Source organism: Perna viridis, chromosome 7 (genome assembly GCF_037379345.1).
Source record: "Perna viridis isolate PV_CMFRI_1.1 ecotype Kerala chromosome 7, ASM3737934v1, whole genome shotgun sequence".
Taxonomy (NCBI): domain Eukaryota; kingdom Metazoa; phylum Mollusca; class Bivalvia; order Mytilida; family Mytilidae; genus Perna; species Perna viridis.
This window is the reverse complement of record NC_142451.1, coordinates 7,721,087-7,743,952: the sequence shown is the minus strand read 5'-3', so window position 1 is coordinate 7,743,952 and position 22,866 is coordinate 7,721,087. Positions and strand designations below refer to the sequence as shown.

General features: G+C 31.8%; 1 protein-coding gene across 1 annotated transcript in view; it reads right to left on the bottom strand.

Annotated features, from left to right (window-relative positions):
• LOC148611158 (FMRFamide receptor-like) overlaps positions 1 to 13,816 on the bottom strand; it is a 43,072-nt gene extending 29,256 nt beyond the window's left edge. Inside the window, exons 1-2 of the mRNA XM_088591338.1 lie at positions 13,631 to 13,816; positions 1,209 to 1,302 (exon numbers count right to left, since the gene is read on the bottom strand). The gene's annotated coding sequence lies outside the window, so the exon portion shown is untranslated. The remainder of the gene's footprint in view (positions 1 to 1,208; positions 1,303 to 13,630) is intronic.
• Positions 13,817 to 22,866: the final 9,050 nt, after the last annotated feature.

Genomic DNA, 22,866 nt, shown 5'->3' with positions numbered 1-22,866 from the left:
TAATGATGAAGCAATCTGTACGAAAAATACCCTATTAGCACGATATGCAGTTGGTTGTATGATCAACAGATGATTCTAATTAATAAACTTGTTGAACCATTTTGTCATGTATCACACATTGTGGAGAGTTACAGCATCATGTTAAAACCTGTTGTCAATTATGCAGCTTCATTTTACGTGATTTCAGTTGATTGGAAATGATCTTTATTGCTTTATATATCACATATAACGGATCACGAAAGCGCAATGTGCAAAGCGCAAACTCAGATATATGCTACAATTGTGTAAGATTATAAATGTTGCATGTATTTCATAATACTGAGTAAGCATTGCCTAAAGGCGAACACAGCATTTTCTTTTATTAATATTAAATTTCACTGTAACAGGGACATATAATATGAATTCGCTTTATATGTCCCTGACTTTAAATGAAAAAAAAATAGTTATAGGCACACGTATGAGTATATACTGAGTCAGCAGAGAACGTTGACTAATTATATTTATTTGAAATAAAATTTTTATTGAAATATATGAATTATTATCAAAATATATATAAGTGTATTTTAAACCGCATATGTTTTTGCACCTGTACGTAAAATTCTGGCATTTTAATATTGTTGTCGTCGTTACTGAGACGAAAGAAAGAAGGACTTGTGACGTTCTGATAATGAAAACATTAGACGGACTTCAAATCCTCATTTGCTATTTTAAGTTTTTTAGACGTTGAAGAAATCGTTTTCATTTTTAAATAATAATTGGGTACACTTACTGTTATTTTACATTCCCACTGCGACATATCACTTCTAGACGATGAATAGTGTTAAATACGGACCGACCTAAGGTCGTTGATTACTGTAAACGGTGACATTTTCGTGGCAGTTTCATTTTCGTTTTTTTTTTTCGCAAAGATCCGTTACACGAAAAGCGTTTTCCGATTCATTTCTACCTGTATGACAAACAATCTAGGCCTTTGCAGTTATACTAGAAACATTGCACCTACAAGTATCAAACTACTGGTTGAGTTAGATGCACTGAACACTGAGTCAAAGTATAGAATTGTTCAAATAAAGCAAATAGTTATAAACAAACAACTCATTTATTATAATTGGTATGAATGAAACGTTATTCTTGATTTTCATTATCTGAATATTATAAAATCATCACAGTGAATTCGAAAAACATTTTTTTACCAACCATTATATACATACCTTTTACATTCTATTTGTTTTTAACTTTTTAAACTGTCCAGTAAATTGAAGTCATCCGTCAAAATGTGGTCACTTATTTCCCTACACTCTCCACCTGCAGTACAAACATATTTTATTGGTATATAGAATTGTTTTGCATTTAGTGGACACCTGAGCATAATCAAACAAATATAGTTTAATTACGATGGCATCCAGATACACGTATGGCTTTTCACTAGAACTATGTTGGTTTCATTTCTGTTGTCTGTACATAGGTCTAACATGATGATATAATGAAAACAAACAGAATGAATGTCAACTCATTCTTAATGAAAGGTTTTGGGTACTTTAATGACCATCAAACTACCCGAAAGTCGAAAGTATACATACAGTGAAGAAAAAACAGCATTTCCAGAGATGTTTGGATGGTCCTGCAATAAGCGCTGTCGTAGGAAGTAAAATACAAGCTGTTTCCTTCTATTGAGAAATAAAAGTATAGTCCAATAATTTCTGCAAAATCATTATGAAATTGCTTGAATTTAATAGAATTGTCGTAAATGTTAGCCTCTCTAATTAAAGTGCTGTAAAGATGGTTACCTTATGACCAATTAAAACTTGACAGGAAGAGAAAATGTACGTTTAGTCTTGTAGTGAAATTGATTTTGTATTTCATAGTGCAATTAAGAATAATAACAAAATTGGTGTCAATACAAAGAATCATTTAAGAAGGAAAGTGGGTTGTGCATTTGATTGGTTGGAATTGAGAACCTACATTAAGCAGTCTAACTACCTTATATAATGTATTTCCACCTTATAATTAGAAAAATACACGGAATACATGACACGGAAAGAAAAATAAAGCAGTGTTGAGCATGTGGTTCTTTTAGAAAGAGTAATCAAGGGAACCAAGGTCATAGCGGTAATTAAAAGAATGTAATCCAGGGACAAAGACTAGACATGGAAAACAGACATACACAACAAAGAACATAAACTAACTAAAAATCATACATACACAGTAACAAAAGCAAATGAGCAACTCGGACTCCACTAAAAACTAGAAATGCACAGTTGATATCGAACCGTCAATATTTTAGGTATTGAATCAGTTAATCATAATACTTTATCAATGTTTTATTATTCTATTTGTTTTATTAGAGTAACGATTTAACGAATGACAACCACCTGGTCACAAGTGACCACATTCTTCGAAAAATCTTTGTGATTCTTTTGCACACATAAACAAAACATTGAAATATTATTACCAGGCTTAATTTTGGAATTATTTATAAAACATCTTAAAATATATTCCACAAAAAGCAACAAAATTGCGATCAATTTCAAAGGTGTATAGGGGTATGCTATTGCAATATCAGACAGAAATTGCATATTTATTTATGTACAAAAATGGTTTCCAATACTGCACAACCATTAGATATTCTAATTAATGGAATTGAAGGAACAGGGTTGCAATCACAAAGTTCAACAAAGTTTTGCCTCAAACAATGTCGGAACTTCTTTAAGTACTAAACAAAACACAGAAATTTTTTTTTTAAGTAGAAACCATTGTAATTAATGTTTGCACTACCTTCTGAACCAAAATTAAATGTAAATGTAATTTATTGTTCAAATGTATTTCTGGCTAATAGCTATACTATTTGAAATGCATAGTTTTTATTGTAAATATGATATTTTCTTCTCGTTTATTTTTAAAACATATAGTAAACATTAACAAAACCATTGCCTTAAGTGCAATTGTATACAGAACTTTTTCGAATGGTATATATTATGTGAACAACCAGAAAATTGATCAAAGTTTCTTCAATTGTTGAGTTACACAGTTTTAACTGGTTTGTTTAACTATCAACAAATTCATCAGATGCCATACAAGCTATAGATAAAAGCAAATATTATTGCCAAAAGATTTTGAAAAATCCGCATTGTATGTATGAATTGTATCGTGATGTATAAACGCTTGTGGTAATATTCCAGTAAATAAAACATTTAAAACACTTCTCTGCAGAGACTACAGATATAATAAAGTATTTTTTAAAAATAATATTTGTAATGGGAATACAAAAGTAGGAATGCATTATTTATTTTAACAGCGGCTATTAAGTCTGTCAAAATAGCTTATTAAACCTAAGCAAACAATGTCATTGTTATATCACATGCAGCTTGATTAACACTTCATTGATGTAACACCAAACAGATACAGATTCATGTATCTAACATCTCATTAACAGGTTAATTAAAGGCATGTTATAAAAGTTTAGTTGCTTTATAAACCGTTTTAAGTAGACCAATACAAATTTATTTAATTAATACAACTTTTAGATTGAAAAAAAAATAACAAGCAGTCCAGGGGAGATAAAAAAAAGACGCAAAGAACAGTCACAATGCTGTCATTAAATGTTGTTTGAACAAATCACGAGTTTATGTGTGAATTGTCTTATAGAATTTTATTTCAAACAGGAAGTGGTGTTTATGTCAAAGTTTAAATTTTTATTAAATTTCATTTGAATTTCGTTTATAACAAATGAAATGACAGAATTACAATGTACTATTTTAATTTTGGGCTGATTTTTAGGTTTTCTAGTTTAGTATAAATTGGGTTGTTATATTTTCTTAGATAATATAAATTGCCACACCTTACTGTAATCATGCAAATAGTTGAATCATATGTTTAAATTTAGCCCCAATTTAAAATAAGTGGTTATCTCAGCACTAATATTCGTGATAAAAGAGACGACTTTCATTTTAGTATCACAAGTTCCTTACCTGTGCAGCAATATACCTTCTTCTCCCTATATGGGTGTTTATATTTCGCAATTAATTCCCTACGCTGGAGCAAATACTAATTACTCGAATTCCTTGAACGCCATAAATATCTGCGTAACAGACTTCTGAATCGAGGGTATGAGAAATGCGTCTCAAAAGGTCTCTTACTAAATTCGTTTTCAGATATTAGTCCTTGGTTGAAAAATACTCAGTTTCTTCTAACACAATGAGAAATGCTTGTTTTTGTAAATTGTTATTTGTGCTGATGTGAACCCTGATTTACCGATTATGACGAAATAACATGCAAATCTTATTTAATTGCAAGCCGCAAAGGAAAAGAAGAAGTTTAGCACGCTGTAAAACCTTAAACTTAAAACCTAGATATAATCCACCATGCAATGCATGAAATGCATGTATCAAGTCAGGTCTAGCTGCTCCGGTGGTGAAATATCTATTTTGTCAAATTTATTTTGTACTTGACATGACTATGGGTTGGATTAGTGTTTGGTAATTCTGTTGCATCCTTTATTTTCTTCAAGAAGTAATAAATGTCAATTGTTTTAATATTTATTTGTTAAACTTTAACTATCTATTTGGTTTATATCTGTAAAACTGTAAGTGAAACAAAATTCAGATATCCTGAATATACAATAAACTTAATGATACATCAATTCACAATGTTATACCTTAATGACGATTTTTTTCAAGTTGTCAAAATGATTAAGTCTAGTAAGAAATCAAATATTCATTTTCTTTCTTATTTGAATCGACTAATGAAATAGCATATAGATACTGGCACATTTATGCGATATATAGAAAGCATTCCATATATTATAGACTGGTAATATGTTTTATGTTTAAGTCATAAAAATTATACGAAAAAAGTTAAGATTTGAAAGTGGTATGCCTCCATCTACAAATTTTGTAAATTCATACCGATAAGGATTTTGCAATCTGTTGAGATCGACTGTTATAATGTAATAGGAACAGGCGTTTTAGAATTTGAACAGGAACTAGGCATTGTTTACCTGTATTGAAAACACAACATCGTTAAATGTTCCTATGTTGAATGTCCTTATCATTGATCAGTGAAGCGAAAACAGGACTTTTACCGCGAATGTAATTCTAAGTAATTGAAGACTGGCACAGAAGAGGTAAGTAAGGACTCTATGTATATATTAAGCTAACATATTTGTACATGCTTGTATTTATTAACTGATTATCAAGAGACGACTTTTCCAATTCTCATTATACCATGGAGAAAACATAAGTTAGTGTTCAGTTACTCAGTCATTGAGGTTGATCCACCATGACCTACGTGTTCTAAACTATCTCAAAGTAGAGAATTATTAAAACATCGTATAATACATGACATTTTTATGTCAAATAAGCTCAAAATTATTGCGGAAACACTTCAAAGTCTTGTATGAATTGCTAGTTTATAAGAAATTAAATTTTGCAACCTATACCCAACCTTTGTTAAAGAAACAACATTTATAGTCATTGATTTAACATTTCCTTAGGGAAAGTGTAGTTATTAACAAAAACTCATGAGGTGCTCTGAAATGTAATACTTCATAATTATTTCCGATATGTGCGCCTTTCCTTCAACGTAATATCTTTCGTGATTATCATATTCCCATCTTTCACAGTCAATACAGTTCACATTTTATGATATTGCTTTTCAAACGCAGTATTTTGTTTGTCATGTCAGAACCATTAAAAGACATTAAAGTTTTATGTATCAAGCAATGGTCTTTCTTTTGTAATAAAAATGAGGTAAAATGAGAATGATATTGAAACACATCTTGTATTTTTCAAAAGTGGTTTTGAACGTTTCTGAGTTACATATTTAGGAGGTAGACATGTTTGAACTCTTAAAAGGAAGTAAGGCACAGACACGCTTGTATTGTCTGCATTTTGTATAACAATAAAAAAACGATATCTTAATTCATGAATGTTTTATTCATTTTATTATCCAGTAGGTCTTAGGTGAAAGACGAAAGACAAAGATCATGATACGAATTTTATCATAAAGTAAAATACTTTCATAAACAAACGAAACCAGTAGCACAAATCTTCTTAAAATGTTAAGAAAAGCCGTGTTATTTCGACAAATAAGGTAAGAAAAACGTTCCCTGCAACACTGAATCGTGCACTTGTTGAATGAAATCTAGTTTTATTTTTCAATATGAATAAGTAACGAGTGATTGGTTCTCAAATTGAGATCCGTCTTTTCCGACTATTGCACATGGACCATGTTCCGTTTGAAATTTTCGTACACTTATCTGTTTTCTTGAGATTCCAATATTTTTTCCATTTTGTTCTCCAGATTAATCATTTTTATAACGTATTTCAATTTAAGTGATCAATAAAGAGAAATTATATCATTCGTGTTGTTATATCGTATTACATATGTTTATTAATAATAGTTCATCATAATAGTCAACCCCTGTTCGTTGAATAAACACTTTATTTGACCAGCATGTGTACATACGATATATTTTCTTCAGTGTTTTTTCACTGAATGCTTTGTTTTTTTTTTGTTTTTATTTTGGTGGCATTGTCAATTCTTGACACTTCAAATTCCTTTTTCTTATTAGATTTTCAGACGTCCAGTTCAAATGTGAGCTCTTTTCAAACAAACTTAAAATAAATTTATATAACCGTAATGTATTCTTACTTTAAACGTGAATGCTAAACTAAATAATGATGTACGATTTTTATATCCTAAATTAATTTATTTGTTTAAACAGTTACAAAGGGTAATCAAGTGAACCAAGGTTTTAGCAGTAATCAAAAGAATGTAATCCAGGGAAAAAGACCAGACATGGAAAACAGACGAACACAACAAAGAACATAAGGTAACTAAAATAATCCACACAAAATAACAAAAGTAAATGAGCAACTCGGACTCCACTAAAAACTGGGAGCATGGATAAGGTGCCCCTGGTAGCATAAACGTTCTCTGCTTTTCTAGAAACACCCGCCGAAGTGTTAAAAAAAGTCAAGTCCGGGATGGACGAAAGTTGAAAGGAAAACTATTACACGTTGAACAAATCAGTTTGCATGGTGCAGATGGATAAACCATAAAGATGCACGAGTTCATGATGACGACCATAAAACTTCTGTAGTGATGACTTCAATCTTACAGCAACATAACCCTGTTCCAGACGCCTACTAGTAAGAAGCGATACAAAACGTCTGCGTAGTTACGACAAGATCTGGCATAAAAACTATGAACACTCCATTCGCAAGGGCTGAATGGATGTTGCCACGAATGAAAGAAAAGTTGACAATTCTGAATGAAAAGTATTCACGTTTGTCGTAAAGGGTGTGAATAGTTTTCTCTTACCATCGATTTCTAAGTGTTGGTCAAGGTTTGAGGCTGACTTTACAGTGTCTGTAGTATTCTTTACCTCAGGTTCTTTGTGGTAGATGCGATGTATCAAATTCCCAAAACTAGCATTGTTTAAAGATAATACGTCATCTAACTAAACGATATTCTGTCTTTCGGATAAGATCAGCTATAAAGTCAGCCTCATAAGAGTGAAGGAATAGGTAAGCACTAAATTTACAAACGTATTTTGTTTAAATTTTTATCAAGTAACGGTAAATTGTGTTAACCACATATCAGTAAACCAACACCTAAGTTATTGTTTCGTTTCTCTTAGATTTATCTCTATGTACCTAGTAATTTGTTAAAATTATATAAGTGAGTTGAATATTTGGTATATATGAGCCTAAAATTTCAGCATAAGATTAAAATAGGATGTTCGTCATTTTGTCTTTTTACATGTCACAGTCAAAAGAAGTAATGTAGTATGATATTCCAAGAAATATTTATTTAGTATTTTTTTTATTCTGCTCGAATCTCGGTTCCTTTCATTTTTTACACACTAAAAATGCGAGTGCTTTAAATTCGTAACAAATTCAACCCGCATTTTAACTATTTACATTATTGCTGTAAATTTTTACCATTTGCTCGAAACCGCAAGAAAAAAAATCCATTTTGGCTTTACAATACATAATCGCAAAACAAATGAAACGATCGATCACTGCCATGTATTTGTTTCTTTCTTTATTAATACTGTTTGGTGGTGGAAAAGCAAAACTGGTTTTATCGTAAGTATAGACGTAAAAGACTTAAAGAAAGACAATGGTTTGCTTGAAATCAGATTATTTAAATTGTTAGCATTACCATCACCAATAGTTAAGCCTCCTATTAAAACTTGCATCGCTCACCGACAGTGATTATTCAACCATTATCAAAGATACTGACTAGTGTGTGCTTGATTACACATTCATACATGATAAAGAATAGGAAAATGGGTCTGCATACAATGTGTGACATTATACTGAACATTTCTGTCTGATGATACATGGAATATAGTCATTTTGTATTTAAATAAGATTTGTACTGTCTTCTTTTCCAACTGGAATAGTATTAAATGATTGTTTCACTATCTTGATGGCAGTATGAAGCGGCGTTGTATAATAGTCCAATGAAACATGAACAAATTCTTCTGCTTCGTCTGCTCAGTTTTTTCATTCTGTATTAAGATTAATGCGGGACATTATACGTAATCTTATTTTTCAAATTCACGCCTGTCTGCAAGTAACGTTTTACAGGAATATCATGTGTGCGAAGGACCTGCTATTGAATATGAATAGTGTAAATGAAGACGAAATTTTACTTTAAAAATTTTGGGAAAACTTTAAGGTTTTAAAGTTTTAAGATTCAGACTATACCATTTTGGAATATTGGTGGTTACTTCAATGTTAGGGTTATGTTGCTACAAGATTGAAGTGTTCATTAAAGAGGTTTTATGGTCGTCATCATGAACTCGTGGATCGTTACGGTGTATCCATCTGCACCACGAAAACTGATTTGTTCAACGTGTAATAGTTTTCTTTTCCTCTACCCCGGACTTGACATTTTTATGAGCAGCTCGGCGGATGTTTCAAGAAACGCAGAGGACGCTTGCCCTACCGGTGCACCTGGTCCATGCTCCCAGCTTTTAGTGGAGTCAAGTGTTACTCATTCACTTTGCATGTATTATTTTAGTTACGTAATGTTCTTTATTGTGTTTATCTGTATTCAATGTCTGGTCTGTTTCCCTGGATTACTTTCTAGAATCTTGGTTCCCTTGATTACTCTTATACTTTTGTATGTGTGTATTTAAAAATCAAAACCAATCTTTACTTAGCAGAAATAATGTAATTAAATATATATATATATATATACGATATAAAATATATATGTACGAGTTCGAGTCCCGCGGAGGGAAGACCGAAAATTAGCATCGCAAATTTGACAGTTTTAACATCCTTGGGAATTTTTCAGACCTTTCTCTACGTTTATACGTTTACTTTATCTTCCGTGTATCAATTTGATCCGATGGAGCAGTGTAGCAAAAAGAGTCGTCACATTCTGTGTGACATGTATCATTAATTTGATCCTTTATCCTACATAATAACACCTAAATGTACTGTCCCGTACTACCATACATCGTGTACTAAGTTACAGCCCTAGATTAATCCCACGAGGAGGAATGACCTGGCCAGCGACAGCTATATTTTTATATAGCCTAGCTGGCCGAGTGGTCTAGGGCCCTGGACTTTGTGCTGGCGGTGTTGCCATAGATGTCACTGCAGTACAAGTTCGAGTCCCGCGGAGGGAACGACCAAAACTTTACATCGCAAACTTGACAGTTCTAACACCGTTGGGAATTTGTCAGACCTTTCTATACGTTTACTTTATCTTCCCTGTATCAGTTTGATCCGATGGAGCACTGTGGTGAATAGAGTCGTCACATTCTGAGACGTTTTTATATATAATGCATCTCCTTTGTGGACGCCTCAAATTAATACATAATCAGTATGTTAAATATCAATGTTTAAAATATTTCCGACATTGCATAGAGATAGTTGACTTGCATTAAAACTAAAGCAAAATCAGAAAAGGAATTGATTTTTTCAGTTTTAAACAGCCTAAGTATTGTTTTGTAGTTGTATTATATTATATATTATTTTATATACTGCAAAATGCAGGCGACGATTGGCAAAAATTAACCAGAAACCCACAGTTAATCTAGATATGATTTCCAACATTATTGGGAATGTCTTTTTAAAAATTTGAAAGGAAATTTAATTATATATTGTGTGAACTAAAAGTCTATACAGATAAATAAGAATACATGTAAATAGAGTTAATAATACAATTATGACAGCCAAATGAAAAAGAGTAACGAGAACAACCAAGAATATATTTAACTCGTCACTTAAAAAGAAAACGCGAAAAATAATTAAAACAATTATATTAACACGCTTTTAGAATAATAACAAAGAAAATAGTCAAACCAACAGGATAAATTTAATAAATTCTAAAGTAAGAAGTCAATTATGTCATGAATTAATCGTAATACAAATGCAAGCGTGTTTGTAAAAAAAATTTTGTCATGAAATCGACTGATAAAATACCCTTTTAAAGCCAGGTAACTAATGTAATGGTTAGTACAACCTACCTGTAGGCTGTTTACAATTTCATTTTTGGTGACAATGTCACAATAATCAGCATTACGTTATCTTCACCGTGCAGTATATGCTTTATCCAATCAAATTTATCACTAAAGTCCTTACACATTTATAGGAAAATGATGAGCAAGTATTACCAATATAGGACAAACGGAAAGCAATAAAGCAATGCAATGACATCGTCAATAAATCTCTCAGTAGTAAACGAAATCAAGTAATTCTTCTGTGTATTTCTTGTAGCACTAATCGGTTGTATTGTCAACTGCATCATCAAATAAGATAATCACAATTAAGAAGTAATGTTTTATTTGGCCTTTTATATTTCCTAAATCTAAATCTGGCTTATGATGTGCATTTCTGATGAAATGTTTTTTTTTAAATATGAATCCACTTAATGAGCTGTAGGAGGACAAAATTAGAATTGGTATACTTTCCGATTAACAGAGGCCAAATGAACTAATTTTGTAAATAGAGTAAGTGCAGATTACTTGTTTAAAGCGCATAATAATAGTCATATCAAATTATTTTATTTTTAACACAAAGAGGAATATTTCATAAAAGGAAACAACTTGTCAATATACAGTCCAAGCTGTACTGATTTCTTGATATATTGTGACTTACAAAACTTCCTTTTCTTTACAGATATTAATAAGGAATTTTCCAATGGACTTTACGAACAATCAGATATTTTTAACGCCACGATGGAAAGAGGAGGTTAAGTGCGCTGTAATACCTACATTAAACCCATCATTTCACTTGAAATGCCTGTACCGTCAGGAACATTGCGGTACCAGCTAATCCGTTGGTGTAATATTTATTTAGACTTGACTTATCAATCGGATTAGTGTTTAGTAATTTAGTTTTTACGCTTATCTAAACTGTACTTGCAAAGTACTTAATTCATCTTAATGCACAAATAGTATATTTACAGTAAGAAAGACCAGAAGGGTTAATACCTTCAAATAACTTCACGCGCTCTTTACACGGACGTTTTCGACTGCTAGACTTGATAGTTTACATAGACTACTCAGAGACCATGGTTTTCTTAAGTAAATTGAGAGTGATATGTAATAATTGAAATTGAAATTAACAATTCATCACACTAGCTATAGCCTGTACATGTAGTCTACTTGACAAAACATAACAAGATTTTTTGTCAACATTGTATTTGACAAATGTCAAACTAACCAACATAATGACGATACACTCGTCGAACCAATTGTTAAAACAAACAATTTGTCAATAGTAAATAGTGCATATTTATACTAAATAAATTTAAGTTTGAATTTATATTTGTTTTACTTTTGAAATTAAATAACATGTGTAAATTTTGTTGAAATATCAAATAATTATTTCAATCAACATCTCATGACTGTTTGTATGAGTATAATTGAATTGATATTGAGGGGTTTAATGATTAATTTATTACAAAACACAGCATTACAAAGAGTCAAAATCCATTTGTTTATTTTTAATACATATTTCTGTGTTATATTAAGTGCATTTTAAAATTATTTTCTGTTTTGTTTTTCAAACACAGTCTGAATTTCCTTTTTTGTTAAAAAAGGCAGACACTTTAAATGCTTATTTCGTGTTTCAATTTGCTAATATCCGAATATAAATTGATTAATTTTTTTTGTGGAGACCGCAGACTTTATGTATTAAATGCATGCTGATGTAAATGACATTGCGATCAACATGAAAAAGCATTAATACAGAGGCAAGTCCAAAACATATTCCATTGACAATACATGTCAATCTAAATTTAAAAAAATAAAGGACTAAAGCACAGTTAAAATAATAGACAAAATAAAAAAAAAGAAATATGCTGCTTGACAACCTTTATTTAATTTAATTGAATAACGAAACGAGCAGTGATTTTATGGCGAAATAATACCATGAATATAATTCTAGTCAACCTGTTTAATTTAGTTACGTTTAACATCAAGAACAATACAAATGTCTCATTTTGTGTATTTTTATTTGATAAGATAATTTTTGTGCTAAAAGAAACCTAAATATCAGTTTAATGATGATTTATACAAACAAAATATGTTTATATTTTCAATGTGTATTCAACACAATACACTGTAATGTCTGACTTCTAACATTACTTGCCAATGAATTAAGCGAATTTCTTTAGCCTATTGTTAACAGTTTTTCGATACAAGTTAAACTATAAACCCAAAAACCAAGAAAAAATAATAATGAAAAAACATAACTGAGATGACGATTTGCGTTCAGTTATTTGTATTTAATTTGAAGATTTTGATAAACCTCACAATAATGGCACATTTTCATTATAAATGCTATGTATATATCAATTGGCCTGTTAAATGTAGTTCTATATTACAGATCATCTTCATATTCAAAGATAAAAGACGATTTGTCTGCCTTTTCATTCATTTCAACTAAAATGTTCAATATATAATTTTACTTTGTGTAATATCTGACCAGAAGCACGAGCACTATCATATGTGTTTATTTAGCTTTTATTCATATACATGATTTCACTTTAAAATCCAACATTGCAAGTTACATCTTACAGATGTTCTGTGAATATAAACAAAGCAAAAACTATCAAATATACATTTGATCTTATTTGTCACATTAAAAACATTTGCAAAAGGACATTTGAAACTCAATTCTTATCTAGCATCTTATCAACACTGAGATAATCATTGGTTCATGTGAATCTACACTCCAGCCGTAAAATTTTCTATAACCCTAAAACATTGGCAAAATTGATTTCGGTATGAATGCGCAAAAATGATACTGCATAAGCACAATAAAAAGCGTAAAAATGTTGAACTAAATTCATCTTAAAAGTTCCATCCCAGAAAAGAAAATTGTTTTGCTAAAAGTCGCGTGAAAATTATGTAGTAAGAACAGGTTTGTCAATGCTGAAATGAAGTTTGAATAAATTAACCTCGAAGTTGCAACATAAAATGTTGATGTATCTATATACGTGTAAAATGATACGATATTTCAATTGATAAATTAATTACAACGAAAATATTAATTTTACACGTTCGTGTTACATAATTGAACTATTTAGGAAAATATTCAACAAAAACAAATAATAATTTAAGATCAATGTAAATATGGATAACAGTTTAAATCCTTACCTATCCTTTCCATTTCGATTTATCCAGAACTCATTGTAATGGTATTATCGTAAAACTAAATCCATAATTAACCAACTGTTCAAATTGATTATCCAGGGAGATAAAGAATCACTTCTTATGCTTTGAGCTTCTACAATGCTAAGTTAGTTCTGTATCGTCGCTAACAGTTTTTGTGACAGAACGCAGGGAGTCCTGCAATTAGAAAAAAAATCCAATAGCCTCGTTAATAACATAGAGAGTAAAACTTGAAATCATGCTTGTGTTCGTTTAATGATGTAGTGACAACTTATCGAATACCGCTTTGTCAGCAACATATTTCAAAAGAGTAGTAATTTTTCTAGTTAAAATCCCAAGTCAGTCCTATTCAATCAATGAAAAAAAAATGGTACAAACCTTTTTCAAAAGGGCACATCAAACCTAAAAGCAGCTACGAATAGACAAAGAAGCATACCGCTATGTTGCATTTTATGTTAAGGATCAAATACCTAATATAGCATTAAAGCGTTAAGTCAAACTTTAACGTCGAATGATATTTTTCCAGTTCGAGATAAAGTAATGTTAGGGAATTAATTAAGTAGAAAAAAACATCAAATTCTTTCGTAATTTATCGTCACTTGGTTTTGTCATAGGTAGTTACTCTATCGAATTTGAAGATTTTCAAGTGTTATCAATGACAATGTACAGGTCAGTTTCATAAATAGCAACGTATATCTAATCAATTATGGTAAACGCCTATGTGAGAAAATGCTACAATTTCCGGTAAACCTTTTGTGCTACATTTTCGTAAACGCTCAATGACTTTTTACAGGACAATATTGACTGCAACTGCTCTACAGTTAGAAAAAGTAATCAAGGGAACCAAGCTTATAGCGGTGATCAAAAGAATGTAATCCAGGGACAAAGACCAGACATGGAAAACAGACACAAACAACAATGAACACAAAGTAACTAAAGTCATACATACAAAGTTACAAAAGCAAATGAGTAACTCGGACTCCAATAAAAATTGGGAGCATGGCCCAGGTGCAAAAAGAGTAAGATAGAGAGTTATGTGCCCTCATTGTTCAGATTGTTATATATGCGATAAATCATTACAGATCAGGTATAAAGGTGAAATGAGCACTTGTGGCAACACAAAGTTAAAATAACGAAACCAATATTGAAATAAAAACACCTTATATAAATTATTGAGGTGCCTCCACTTTTGCACATGCTTGTTAATATGCTCACGTAATTAGTATCGAACGTACAAATAAATATACATTGTGTTTTGCCATTTTTGACATGTCATACGCTTTAATTTGAAACGCGAGAGCTCAAACATGTTATAAAAAACATATGACCAGTTGTGTCCGAATCTACTTCATGGAAAAAGGAAAGGTAGAATACGCTGAAAAAAAAGTATTATACAATGTCTAAATATTTTATTGATAACCCATTGATACATGTAGAAAACAATTCCAATGTTTCTTTTCTTTCACGATTTCAACACAGTTCACTTTTATCAATTCGGGATGCATTGTGTTCATGATTACAGCAAACTCTGAATCGAAGTCATATGGTAAATTTATGTAATAATAAATGCCAAAAAGCGTGCTTCGCGGTTGGTAAAGGATGACAAACAAATAATTAACGCAACATCATAAAGAACAAGTACTATCTTTTAAAATAGATAGCTTACGTAGTAAAATTTTATTCTATTTACTTACAAGTTTCTACTTTTCATCTTAGAAAATAGCACATGGCACGCAATTTCAATTTTCGATACTGTTTTTTTTTCGAACGCAACTATGTTATCAGTATTTATCCAATCCGGAAACAGAATTGCGATCAGGTGACTTACATTTCCATAGAAGAGCGTCCTAAAGGTCAAAGGGTAAAAAGCGAAACTATACGACTACGTCGGAAAAAGAGTTCATAAACCGGCGAAATCATTGATAAACCAGTCAAATAAAAATAGCCGCTACGATTCTGATTTTGTACAGGCATATCGATGTGCAATCTAGGATAAAATTCTTTCACGGCTAATAATAATTCATACTTGCATAGTGGTCTTCAGATTTCCGGTGCATGTGTGTGTCCTTTTTACACGGTTGAAAATGGATGAAACAGCTTTAGACAATATACAAGTGTGGTGAAAACACACTTAAGATCAAAAGTTCCCAGAGAATACAAGTATATGCACTGCGCAACAATCAATCGAATTATTAACACTGAAGCTCACGGAGACAAAGCATAGGGCAATTAAGGTTGTTTACAAATATCTGTTTTATTGTTCAAGACTCATAACGGCCATGCTTTTTTTCCTTCGTAAATTTAACTATTACAATAGTTCTTTTGTTTTAATTTTGCATTTGCTCTTCAATCATTCAGCTAAAATAATGTTGTTGTGAGATTGTGTTAAAAATTTGTATACATTTTTCATCATAACCTTACATATACGACTATATTGTTCAAGTCTTGCATGTGAATGTGTAAGTTGTTTTGATATTAAACGGTGTTAATCAATAAAAGCAAACATTATTGCAAAAAATTTGAGTAATACTCGACAATTTCTGATACTACGCACCAGAATACTAAATTACACTATGCACACGACAATACGGCAATTTTACCATTATGCCGCGATCGTACATTTCAGCTCACGAATAGACTTTTTAAGCTTACTTTTGGATAAATTCAGTGTTAAACATAAGGTATAAATATATGTGTTGATTCTATGTTACCTTAAGTCTAAAGAAATTATTCTGCTTTTGCAAGAAAATTGGATTGTGTGATGAACTACAATTTTTCTTGTGACTTAAAAGTAGATCGATACTTGAAAACGACCATTTCTTCCACTACCGTTTGTCAACAAAGGTATAGATGCAATTAATTTGGCTAACATCCTCCATCACAAAAACGTTACTAACAAAATTTCCCCATATTTCAAAGACAAATCCATACCAATTATTTCATATTCCTATACTTCACCTATAGCATCCAAAATTTTCAATTATAAAAGGCTATTGCAGAACCTCGAGATTGAAGACTTCAAGGTTAAACCACCTGACTGTTCTTGCAAAACCTCTCCATTCAAATATGGTCCTTCTGGTGACGTCGTTACGGGAGATTTAACCATCGTCGAAAACGAATCTCTGCGTAATATCCTTTATAAAGGTCCCAAGTACCGTGAACCACGCTCAATAAATTGGAATTATAACTTTAAAGTTCTTATGGATGCCTTCGAGGGCTATGCAAGAAAATGGATAAAACGAGAACAAGAAGACATTGTTCTCTGTCAGAGTGGTTCAAGGCCGTGAGGTCTTCAATTTTGAAACGAATGAAATTTTTAAGTAGGTCAATGACTGCCAAGGCTACATCAGTTTTTAAAGACCCTGATGTAGCAAAAACATTGTCTATTATACATGACAAATATTTGTCGGACCAGCAGACAAAGCCCAAAACAACATTGTTTTGTCTGCAAAACGTTTTACATCCAATGTTTATTATCAGAGGTAGACGTAGAAAATAGTAGCAGTGATAAGAACTTTACTGCTACCACACTCTCCAAAGAAGAGATTGTGGAAAACCATAAATCTGTGCTATCCTCTTTTGGTCTCTCTACCAAGGACGATGATTTATCATCTATGTACTGGATTCCTAAACTCCACAAGAATCCATACAAACAACGTTTCATAGCTGGATCTGCAAAATGTACCACCAAACCTCTTTCAAAACTTTTAAATGCTATACTCACAACTGTCAAAGAGGGTCTGCAGTCCTCCCACAACACTTGTTACTCCCGTAGTGGTATTAATTCAATGTGGATCCTGAAAAAATTCGAAAGATATTTTGGAAACAATTAGTTCAAGACTATTATCAGAATATAATAGCATTAAAACCTATAATTTTTCAACACTGTATGCTTCTATTCCCCATACTGAGTTAAAATCCCGACTTAAAAACATTATACATCGTTGTTTTTCCAAAAAAGATGGTACATCTAGATACAAATATATAGTTCTTGGTAGAGATTCCTCGTACTTTGTAAGAAATGATTCAAAATCATCTTCGAAATATACAAAATGCTGGAATTTTTAATCGACAACATATTTGTCCAGTGTGGTGGACATATTTTTCAACAAACGGTCGGCATTCCAATGGGAACAAATTGTGCTACTTTACTTGCTGACCTATTCCTTCACTCTTATGAGGCTGACTTTATAGCTGATCTGATTAGAAAGAAAGAATATCGTTTGGCTGGATCTCAGTTTCCGCTATATAGATAACGTATTATCTTTAAACAATCCTAATTTCGGGGATTTGATACATCGCATCTACCCAAAAGAACTTGAGATAAAGGATACTACAAACACTGTGAAGTCAGCCTCATATCTTGACCTACACTTAAACATCGATGGTAAAGGAAAACTATTGACCAAACGACAAACGTGATGACTTTTCATTCAGTATTGTCAACTTTCCATTCATCTGTGGCAAACATCCCTTCAGCACCTGCGTATGGAGTGTTCATATCACAACTCATACGTTATGCCAGAGCTTGCCGAAACAATGCAGACTTTTTGTATTGCGTTAGAACTCTAACAAATAGACTTCTGGAACAGGGTTGTGTTGCTACAAGATTGAAGTCATCACTACAGAAGTTCTATGGTCGTCATTATGATCGTTATGGTGTAACCATCTGCAACATGAAAACTGATTTATTCAACGGGTCATAGTTTTCCTTTCTTTGTTTGTCTACCCCGGACTTGACTTTTTATGAGCAACTCGGCGGGAGTTTCTAGAAAAGCAGAGGACGCTTACCCTACCGATGCACCTGGTCAATGCTCCCAGCTTTTAGTGGAGTCCGAGTTGCTCATTTGCTTTGTTACTGTGTATGTATGATTTCAGTTACAGTATGTTCTTTGTTGTGTACGTCTGTTTTCCATGTCGGGTCTTTGTCCCTGGATTACATTCTTTTGATTACCGCTATAACTTTGGTTTCCTTGATTACTATTTCCTTGTGCAGTAAGTATACTCATATCGATTATCATTATGGACGGACAGTTTGTGTTTCCTACAGTATCTCTGGTGCATACATTTTATATTGCAGACGTTACATTGACAGTTCATTCTTGTTTGATCTTGGGGTCGATAAATACGTTTTTTAACGTTGTGCGCACTGTTACATTTCTTTATATACATCTTTATGGCTTATTTATTGATGCTTGTACTTGAAGGTTTTCTCATAACTTTACATTCATAGATAATTTTCTTGGTATGTGTTGCATGATGTCTATAAAACGAGTTACTCTTAAACATTACTCCACAAAATTTACATAGAAAGGATGGTCTAGAAAAGTTAAATCTCAATGTTTAACACTGAATACATCCAAAAGTAAGCTTAAAAAGTCTATTCATGACCTGAAATGTACGATCGTTGAGAAATGGTAAAATTACAGTGTAACCGTGTGCGTAGTGTAATTTGGTAACCTGGTGCATAGCGTGTGAATTATCGAGTATCATTCATACTATTTGCTTTTAATGGATTAAAAACGTTTCTCATAAAAATTTACTCATTGAGGTAAAAACACTGAACAGATATAGTTGTATATGTAAGGTTATTATGATAAATGTATACATTTTCACTGCAATATCATGACATAAATGTTTAGTCGAATAATCAAAAGTTAAAAGCTATTTAAATAGCTAACAAAAATTATGGCTGAAAATTTGATAAATAAAAAAATATCGATAAATAAACAACCTTAATTTTTAACTCTGTTTTATCCCGTAGACTTCAATGTTAATAATTAGTATCACGGCGATTGTTTGTTACACAATGTGTGTGCTTGTACACCCTCGTCCCGTTGTTATGGAATAATCTGTGTTGATATCTTCTTAACGACTGATGAAGCGATAGAATAATGAGCATTTTCATATACTCTTGACATTAAAGTCTGGTGACAAAACCATAATAACGCTCTTAAAATACTACATTATTATTATTGCTGGTTTTAGAATATCTAATCAACTTTTCGAATAAAAGCCTGAATGCAGGATACGCTGGTATGTTGCAGCACATATGAGGAATTTGGATGTAGTGAATCATCTCTCTTATCAAAAAGATGCATTTCAAACTTGACAGTCGGTGTCTAATTCGAGAAGTATGATTAAAATGAGACAGCTACATAAGAAAATTTATATTTCGGAAGGTATATTAACTGAACGGTTTAAGTCTTATTTCTATTTGTCATTAAGGACGGTAGCGTATAGTGTACAAAAGTCAAAAGCATCGATGGATGCAGCTTCATTTATGACCGAAATTCAAAGTATTGTTAAACGATTTCTTTCATGAATCCACACATGATTCTGTGCGATCACACAGTTTCTCATTATGCATGTTGTCCCGCTTTATTTAGCGTAATGTTTTGGTAAAATAAAGTCGCATATGTGAATGTTCCGACAATCATCCTTTAATTGTATGGAGATTTACTTAAAGAAGGCATGGCTTTCGAGTGAGAATTCAAGGAAATATTTTAAGAAAACATAAACAAATTGTGGTATATGAGAATTTCAATTCACTTGCATATCATAATTGGTCCGATTTTCTCGTATTTGTTACAATTTTCGGATTTTAACGAGAGTAATTTTGTATAAACGAATAATTACTACATCACGATATTTCAACCGATACAAGGAACTCTCAAAATATAGATGTTCATGTAAAGGATTAATACGTGTGGGTATCTCTCATCCTTTGATTTGCGGTAATATCGTACACAAAGTACGGAAAACTGAATACTCGCCCAATAAGTCAACTAAACCGTTGAATAGGCTCATTCGTAAGGAATATTGTTGTCAAACCGTTGAGGATAGCATTTTTTGTTATTAAGATTGATTAACTCATAGGGTATTTACATAGAAATTAAAACACTATTTTTAAGCAGTTTTTAGAATGACATGGGTTGTGCCCTTATTGTATAACTTATTATATATTGAGATTCCCAACTCCGCATTGGAAGAATTAGGATTGATTTTATCAACGATGAGGACATAGCGTTTTGTAGGTTTTAACTGGTCTAGAGCTGGCATGACAAAAACTGCTAGTAGTCCTTAGTTGGTACATTTGTATAATATGTATTCAGTTTCTTTATTGCCGTTGTGACAAGGGACCCAGACATTTTTGAAATGATTTTAGATGTGTTTTATTATGTAATAATATTTTTTTCCACAGTGGCCAGATTATAAAAGGGATGGTTGTGATCACGCCAAATAACTTTAACCCCGACGTAATTTTTGCGCCTGTCTCAAGTCAGAAATCTTGGCCTCTGTATTTCTTGTTTCGTTTTCATCTTTAGTTTATTTTTTGTGTTATTTGAGTAACTCATTTGCTGTGCCTGAGTATAATGATGTTTTAGGACCAGCTGAAGCCTGCCCTGTGGTATGGGGATTTCATCGTCGTTTGTTGAAGACCATTTTCATCTTGGTGGGGTTATTGTCTATTAGACATATACACCACACCTATTCTCGTTATACTCATAGTATTACGACTAGAACACAAACACAATGCTTTTCGAAGTTTTATCTATAGAAACGAAAATACATTTTTCATGAATTAACGTTAAAGAACTTTTGTTTTTTTTCCTTATCTTTGAATACAAATTTAGGTACAATATTATCGTCAGCGAAATTTCGTTATACGCGGATTCGACGATGTACTTAGACCGGAGTGTTTTCATCTAGTTGATAAATCAAGATCATTGTGAAAGAAAAAATCTGGTCATCCTAATTTATAGAACAGTAATTTAATTCAATGTGTTTTACATTAGAATGTTGATATGGCTTGCAATGGTAATACATTCCTTCAGATTTCAAATTGTGTTATAAAGGCTTCTAAGTTTTAGATTTCCGCATGCAGGACAGGATAAATTCCCAAAACAATTTAAGAAACAAACTCATCAAATAGAGAAACCCTGTTTTCCGTTATTAACTTTGTATAAGGTATCAAAGAAACAAAATTTTCAATTATATTCAATTAAACCTAATTTTAAAGCGTTATGACAACCACGTACGTCTGTACGTATTGTCGAGAAATCTGCTGTAACTTGTTTTATTCCGTTGTATCGAGAAAGCAATTATGGTATCAAGTGCTGTAAAAAAGTCTTCCTTATAATTTGTTGCTGTCAAGTTCCGATGCCTTAATGATGAAGCTTGTAAACGATACTGCGTTATTTTACAGATAGTAATTAAGTGAATTCCGAAGATCTACTTACAGTACCTAACTGCTAATCAGTAACAGTTGCAATACGCTTTGTTTGGGTGTATATATGAAATGATATCGATTTAAAGTGTAAGAGCCGCAATGGAATTTACTGTTCCAAAACAATTGTGCATTTACCAAGAACTATAAAAAACAGAAGACAAACTAATCCAAGAGAAAATAGTTCGTACATGTTTCTTTTGTTTCGTGTATAACGTACGGCATGTTTTTTTTTTCTTTTCAAGTACCAATTCATATACATTTAAGACACCGTATAGGTAGAGGTAATACAAGGTTCCAAAGAAACTCCACGGAATAAACAACTTTGTTTTCCCTATCTACAAACATCATTAGTTTAAGTAACATATTTTTAAAAACAGTTTTTTAAAATGGAGAAAAGCTTGCATTCATTACCACCATAAGTCAACTAATGGAAAAAAACAAACCAAAACAAATAAAATAAAAATAAAAATGAAAAAAAAAACAAAACAGAAAATAAAACAAAACAAAACAAAACAAAACAAAAACAAAACAAAAAACAAAACAAAAAATAAAACAAAAACAAAATACAAAAACAAAACAAAACAAAACAAAAACAACCTTCTCATTTATTTATTAAATTGTACATGCTAGAGATCTAATGTGTTAAACTAAGTTTTAAGTTCCACTGATTATCCCCCATAAAGGCGGTTTTCCGATTAATGCAGATCTTAATAAGTCATATACATATTCTGTAAATCATTCTATTATCATTATTTGTTTGCTATATGTAAACAAAAAGCCCAAAAGCCATGAAACGTAATGATGCTAGTCCTAATTTGTGTGAATTGCTTGATTGAATGTCTTGCTGTGCACACGTAAAATATGTCTCATTATCAAATTTTGAGTTTTTTTCAAAAGTAAAATTAGGTATATTTTTCAAGTGATCCGCTACCATAATCTCTGAATCATAGATTAGGATGGGAGCTTTCGTAGATTCATAAAGTCTTAT